At 37.6% G+C, this 6,000-nt stretch overlaps 1 protein-coding gene across 1 annotated transcript in view; it reads left to right on the top strand.

Moving 5' to 3' along the window:
• The window catches only part of AUTS2 (AUTS2, activator of transcription and developmental regulator), a 193,857-nt gene that overhangs the window by 161,822 nt on the left and 26,035 nt on the right, over nt 1-6,000 (top strand). The window lies entirely within an intron of this gene.

Genomic DNA, 6,000 nt, shown 5'->3' with positions numbered 1-6,000 from the left:
GTTTTAGAAATGTTGCGGATAGAAGACTAACACACACCATATCCTATCCTCATTTCTGAGTGGCAAATATTTCTCTGTCCTTTGGTGAAGAGCTTTGTTTAAAACAAAGCAAAACACCTATCCAGTAGGTAGGAGTTTAAAAGAAAACATTCATCATTTCCTTTCTGTCCAAGTATATACAGTTAGAACTAGTTAGAAATGTTGCGGATAGAAGACTAACACACACCATATCCTATCCTCATTTCTGAGTGGCAAATATTTCTCTGTCCTTTGGTGAAGAGCTTTGTTTAAAACAAAGCAAAACACCTATCCAGTAGGTAGGGCAGTTTAAAAGGACTTGAAAAGTCACTTTTTCAGTTGGCTGCTTCTGATGGTGGAGGTATATTATCCATGAAGGGATTCATTTTAAAATATAATCCCTTTTTTCTTTCACAATAATAATACATATTCACTGTAGAAAATTTGGAAAGTTAAAAAAAACCACAAATTTAAACATTAAAGTCAGTGGTTATTTCTGGACCATGGGATTACAGTTAACATTTTGATGTGTCTCTAACACATTCTTATTCTTTATTTTCTGGAATGAAATATATAGTAGACATCTATCTACACATATAACTTAAAAATGTATGTAAAACCCTTATGAAATATAAAGGAGAAACAAATAGAAAGTAATTTATAATAACATATTTTAAGTATGTAAATGCTTATTTACATGAGAAGACAATGAAGGGATCGGATGCTTGAATCTGTACATAGAATGGAATGCTCACTCACAGGTACGTGGGTTGTGGTAATTCAAATACCAGGGTCAGCCTTAACCATTGATGTCACAATTTTCCCCAGATGATGAATAACTCTTGGTCGTTTGTAACAGGATATAACATAACATACATAATGTACAGTTTTTGCATTCCTGGAAAATTCAGTGTGTATTAAAACCATTCCTCCAAAATATTGTGTTAATAGGCTGAAACAGATTTAGGTTTTGGATTTTTCAGCTGCACAGATGTCCAGTGGGACTTGAAAAGTGAGTCGAGACGTTGTGTGAGGTTGACCTTCACGCTGCAACACGTCTCACCGATGCCCTCCACTCACTGGGACCACCAAACACACTCCCACAGATTTTAAAACTCCCCCTAGGGCCAGTATCCTTGAAATAGAACCACTGGTTATGTGGCTTTGACTTCTTTCTGTTTTCCTTTGCGTTGTGAAACACCCCTGAATCTATGAGTTCTCTAAGAATTCCTGAGAGTTTATAGGCCTTGGGAATTATAGGTTAATTCACAAGTATTACATGATTTTTGTTATCGTAAATGTGATCCTTTTTTTACTGTTGCTGGTATATAGAAAAGATGTGGTTTTCCCTTATTTAGATATCTTACTGAGCTCTTATTAGTTTTAATATTTTTTTCCGTGGGTTGTCTGTTTTCTAGCTGTATTTATATTTTTTGTAAATAATACTTTTGCTGTTTGTTTGCTGTTGGTTTTCAACTTAAATGACAGGAATAATTTGTTTCTTACAGGTTTAGTCCACGTTGTCTATAACACTATATGCACCTGGTACCTTTTTGAAGGTTGAAGTGTTGATTATTGAGTAGGTTTTCAATTTATTTTTATGACCAGGTTTGTTTTTAAGTCAGTTTTAGTCATTGATATTTTTTTCATAAAATCCATTTTTAAAGAATTATTATTTGAAACTTGCACATTATATGTTATTTATATGCATTATACTCTCTATGCCTATAGTCATACCACTATTCGAATTCCCAGTTTTATTTGCTTTTCTTTTTCTTTCTTTCTTTTTTTCTTTTTCTTTCTTGCTCAGACTGTTTTGAAATGTAAGACCAATTTTCTTATGAAAATTCTAATAGGTAACATGATCACATGATTCAAAAATTTAAATACACACACACACACACACACACACAGTAAAATACCTCCTTCTCCTACAGTTTCCTGTCTGTCTAGTTCTCACTCCTCCCCAAGTCCCCAAATAGGTAACCACTGCTATTGGTTTTTGGGGTATTCTTCCAGAGCTTTATGCATAATGTAAAAAATAATATAGTTTTTTTTCCATTGATCATAAAAACTAGCATATGCTATACATTATCATACAGAGTTCCTCATTCATTTTTATAGCTACAGTATTTTCATGGTATGGACATACCAAATTTATATTTAACCAGTCCCCTAATGATTACATTTTGAACTGTTTCCAAACTTGCAATTCAAACTATGTTTCATTGTTTATAGACCAAATCCAAACACACCAGGCCGAGGGAAATCCAGTGGTTTTTTAACTAACTGTTGCCAAATTGCCCTCCACAGAAGTAGTAGAGTTTACATTCTACTAGTAAAATATAAGAGGACCCATTTTTCCCAGGGAATTTGTATCAAATTTGTATCAAAATCAAACAAATTTTTTCCTAATCTATCCTTTTTTTTTTAAATTAATTGTGTTCGAGTCAAATTGAGGATGATTTGCATGTATTAAATTCACCTTTTCTACTGTATATTATGCAGTATAATTTTAAATTGCATGCCTTTTATTATAAGCATGATGTGTTATTTTTATAATCACAAGAAGAGATTTTTAAACCTGAAAATGTAATGAATAAAACTTCTAAATAAGACTAGTCAATTTGCACGTTATTTCTTTCAACCTCAGCAAATTTCATCCTTTTGGCAAATTCAGAGCACACAGAGCACTACAAAATGATTTTTTTAAATGTGTTCTTGCCAATTTTGGAGAAGCACGGTAAGACAAATTGACTGTCAAGATGGAAAAGCTTAACTGGGAAGATACATTTATTGAATAATTGAAAGGAAGAGGAAATGCATTACCGATTAGCTGCAAAAACGCATGACGCCTAATCTGTGCCTCCAGAGACTGTTGTAAATGAGGAGTCATAAAACTGTTTCAGTCCCAAAGTTCCTACCAGCCTTCAAACCTATCTCTGTCTTGCTTACAGGGTGCAGCACCAAGACGTTGATGGATTGACGATAGCTTTTAGGTTTAGCTGAAGGGCAGTGTTCCAGCAACTCTTTGTAGCCTTCCTAACCCTTTACACTGTCTGCTTGTACATAAATACTTTAACTGAATCCTGGAGTTACCATTACCTGTTTTGTTTTAGGGTGTTTGCTTCGTAGAGGGCAGCATAGTGTAAATCAGAGAAAAGGCACTTAGCAGTGGCAGAGTTAACACTAGGACTCAAGTTGTCTGATTTATTAAATAAATAGCCCAGTGACCTCCAGCAAGCAGCACTCTCAACTTCTCTGGGCTTCTTCCCCATCTAGTCAGAGAGGGTTGGATAAGAGCCTTGCTACTCACAGAATACTTCAAGCATCAGCATCACATGGCAAGATCTCAGAAAGGCAGACCCTAGCACCCCACCCCTGGGCTGCTGATTCCAAATCTGCATTTTAATCAGATCTTCAGGTGATTCATATGCACAGTAAAGTTCTAGAAGGGCTGGCATGGTCTCCCAGATTCTGGTCTTATACCAAACTTCCTGGCCTCGTAGGTTCCCTGTCATTCATCATATACCGTTTCATACAAATTTGCAGCGTTTGCTGGAGAGGTTGGGGTCTTCCCTGTGTACCGTGTTTATTGTCGGTGATTTGGATGACTCTGCGGGCTCACCCATACCTCTCACTCTAACAGTGTTTAGGTTGCTAGTGAGACAATGGGGCGACAGGAGACGTGAAAGCCAACTCCGTCTGCCTTTACTGAGCCTGGATGCGAGCCCAAGCCTGCACGATGCCTCCTGGAAACTTGACTGTGTTGTCCATATTCTTGAGGCTCATTAAATAATGAACAAGGAGAAAGATATAGTCAAGCAAGATACCCGAAGCACTTATCTATTGTTTTCTAATGGGCTTCCTCACCAGCATAAGTAAATGCTGTCCTCTGGGTGGTGTCCCTTGGAAAAGGAAACTTTCTTTTATGTCAAACTTTCTTTGTCTGGACATTGCTTTTTGGAGGGAGATCATGAATTTGAAGTTAAACTTAATGAGATAGAAAATGTTGCTGTGTTTATTTTTTACCATCCTAGTTCACAGAGAACAAAGCAGTACCAAAGGACAGTAATGTGTTCCTGCAATTGTAGCAGGCTTAAGAATCCTAAATTAGTTGTCAGAGTGGGGAGGTTCCTCTCATTGAGGGGAATGAAAAATCTATTTTGTGCTGTTAAGATTTCTGCCCCTGACTTAACTAGCCAGCCTGCAATGTATGCAGCCTGTGATTTTCAGTGAGCTCATGTAATTACTTGCTGTGGAAAGTCTTGTGAAAATGATAGGAAAGAACAGAGACAGAAGCAGAGCTAGTACCCTTGGATATGGTAGTCAGCACATAAAGGGTCTTCCTTTGTGACTTAGGAGCTCTTCTGGCTGAATGGGGTCTGTCCACGTCAAGGATTTTTATGTTCTCTTATAGCCCTTAAGTTGGGAATTCACTAAAAAAAATTTCAGCTTATAGTAAGCAAAAATCTTCCTAGAAAGATTCTCAAGACAGTACTGGAAAGAAATATGTATGAGTAGGATGTCAGAAGTCCAGAGTTACTTTTTACCAGCGCTTTATTGGGTGTTTTATCCTTTTGCACCTGAAACCTGTGAAGAGGGGACCTCTTTGCATCGTGTGGGTATAAGTGTCCCAGGCTGGTTGATGGGACTTGAAGATAGCCAAGTTCATATTAGCCAAAAATATGCTTTGTTTATAAACCTACAGTTTGTTTTTGCTTTGATGCATGTCACAGGTTTGATCTGTTTTTACCAAAAGAACATTGAAAATAAGGGATTTGCTTTGATGCAGATTTCAGGGAAAATTAAAAATGACAAGCGTGTATACGCTAATACATCGACAGGAATTCGTAGGACTGGAGAGAACGCCAAGGATTCTTTACACTTGATGCAGTGAGCTAGAGAGAGAAAGTTCATGCCCAAAGCAGTTCATTTAGGAAGGAATGCCTGAAGCACACTCTCATTTCAGAGGAGATTGGATTTTTTGGAACAAAAATGTGAGACTTTCCTCTAGATGTATACAAAAGTACTTACACATAAATAGGGCCATTCCTTTATATTTAATGTCATATTTGTCTTTCATTACTCTGTTAGAGAAATTTATGGAATTTGACTTACGGGGTAATCAAATAACCAGTACAGTAGATGTGGCATAGGTCTTTTGACCCTTGGAGGTACGCGTATCTTTTGAATTCATACAGGAGCTTCTATTTTCCAACTTTCTTTTATGATTATAGAATTGTACTTAAATATTACATCAAGTCTCAGTCTCAACATCTAGCATTGCACCCCTGTGCTCACTTGGGTGAGGACTCCCTGCATGGTCCAGGGGGGATCCTTTAAAAGCTCTAGCATGTGTAGTTGACAGTAAATTTGATTGAGATTCACGTTTGCACCCTTGATCTCAGATGTTGCGAGGATCAGTTGGTGAACATTAGGAGGCCTGACGTTTGACCAAAGTCTAGCACTTGCTGAACAAAAAATAATTTCAATAAATGTGAAGTGTGTCTCTTCTGTCAAAATGGAAAGCAGGGAGGGAAGCAAGGCCAAGAAGAAACATCTGTGTATGGTTCAATAATATTTGTTTCATTTGCTATTGAAAACACTTCTCTTTTGTATATCCAAGAACTGTATTTGTTTTAAAAGGGAAAAAATCAACTTGTCAGCTATTGTTTCTTAATTTTGCCCCATTAAAGGCTTTGCCAAGATTAAGGAAAACATTCATTTTCAGACTCTCAGTGGCCAAGATTGCTTAATGGAATGCAGCCTCCTCTGGCTGGTTCCCCTTTCTCTCACTAGAGGTGTGGCTGCTAGAGGGGCAAAGGATGTTCCAACCCCCCATCTTCCACACGTGGTGAAGACAGGATAGGAGGGTCAGAATTGGCACTGGGCCGAATCACTGGCACTGTGTGACCTGCTCTTGGAATTCGCTTTCCCCTGCTTTTTCACACTCACATGCCATTGCCTCTGGTTTTGTCT

The sequence above is a fragment of the Pteropus alecto genome, unplaced genomic scaffold (assembly GCF_000325575.1).
Source record: "Pteropus alecto unplaced genomic scaffold, ASM32557v1 scaffold68, whole genome shotgun sequence".
NCBI lineage: Eukaryota > Metazoa > Chordata > Mammalia > Chiroptera > Pteropodidae > Pteropus > Pteropus alecto.
Note: the sequence above shows the minus strand (reverse complement) of the source record. Positions and strands in the feature narration are given on the sequence as shown.